Source organism: Alligator mississippiensis, chromosome 8, assembly GCF_030867095.1.
Source record: "Alligator mississippiensis isolate rAllMis1 chromosome 8, rAllMis1, whole genome shotgun sequence".
NCBI lineage: Eukaryota > Metazoa > Chordata > Crocodylia > Alligatoridae > Alligator > Alligator mississippiensis.
The window spans coordinates 34,018,046-34,019,338 of record NC_081831.1 but is presented as its reverse complement, the minus strand read 5'-3'; the positions used below and the strand labels follow the sequence as shown (position 1 = coordinate 34,019,338).

Sequence of the window (1,293 nt, the reverse complement as noted above, 5' to 3'; positions counted from 1 at the left end):
TTCACTAAAGAAGTATTTTCGGCATCCAAAAATGCATTTTGAAGTATGGAAAAACATGTCAAGAAAAGATTAGCTTCTAGTTTTTCTAGTGTTATAAGAACTGATATCTTATTAATATTTGATGATAAAGGGTTTGGGTGATTAGAGGACTCAGTAAAGTTTTTTAGCATATTTTTAGCAAATCTGTCAGCTTTCAGCACATTGGAAAAATGTTAATTCTCCAGAAAAAATGGTCTGTAATTGATTATCATAGATCTCTCTTAATACCAAGTTGCATATAATTTCACACACCTGCTTTTTAAAGACTTCTGCATTTTTAATGGAGACTCAATATCAAAAGCTTATTATAGAATAATTCAGCAATTGTTTGAATAGTACATTGGCTAATGGAGTCCTGATCTTTAGAGATTTCTGCCATAACTTTACTAACCAGCTTCATGTGAACAAAGTCAAATTCTGCAAACCGATTTGTCTTTTTGGTAGAGGACGACACTATTGCTGTCTGTTTCTGAGTCAGCTCAGATGGCAGAGACCCGTCCAGTGTTTAAAGATCAAAACCTGCTGATAAACCATCTGGCTGCCAATTCGATGCCACATGATGGAGTTTGTTATTCCAGTGTGCTGTTTTAAAAACATAGGAAGTTACTTGTGCACAGATATTACAATCCTCCTTGCTCAGTGTGTGGCTGTAGCATAACAAGAGGTGGGTGACCAGGGGCACCAGTCCCAGACACCCACCTGAGGGTGTCCAAGAAAGGTAGTCACCACCACTGCCAGCCCAGCCTGCTGCTGCAGGCAGCCCAACCTCTGCTGCCCAGAGTGCAGACCTTGGTTTTATGCCCCAGTGTGTGACCTAGGCCTTACTGACTGTGAAGGATTCAAAGTCTGCTCCAAATATAACATTATTCCCATCCTTGTGGGCTTTTCTGTAGAGTGCTGCTGAGATGGACTACACCTCCCTTTGTAGATGGAGGACCAAAGCACACAAAAATTAGGAGCAGCAGTGTCCACTAACTTTGGGAGCCCAGTTTTGAAACACCTAGACTGTGATGTTTCAGAGGATGCAGTAGTACACAGCATTAAAAGCAGAGCACCCTAAACTTCACTTGCTTTTGTGAGTTGTATCTTTCCTTTAACCCCCCCCCCCTTTTATGTCCTTTACCTTCCTAGTGCTGTTTATTGCCCCCTCTTCTCTTTGTCATGTACTGTTGCTGGTCCCTGTTTGCTGCCATCCCTTCATTGCTGAATGAAAAGGTGCTTTTAGACAAAGATTTCCTTTCTTTTGAATGTGGA

The 1,293-nt window shown here is 41.1% G+C and overlaps 1 long non-coding RNA gene across 1 annotated transcript in view; it reads left to right on the top strand.

Moving 5' to 3' along the window:
* LOC132252138 (uncharacterized) overlaps positions 1-1,293 on the top strand; it is a 96,568-nt gene that overhangs the window by 27,520 nt on the left and 67,755 nt on the right. The gene's annotated exons all lie outside the window — the stretch shown is intronic.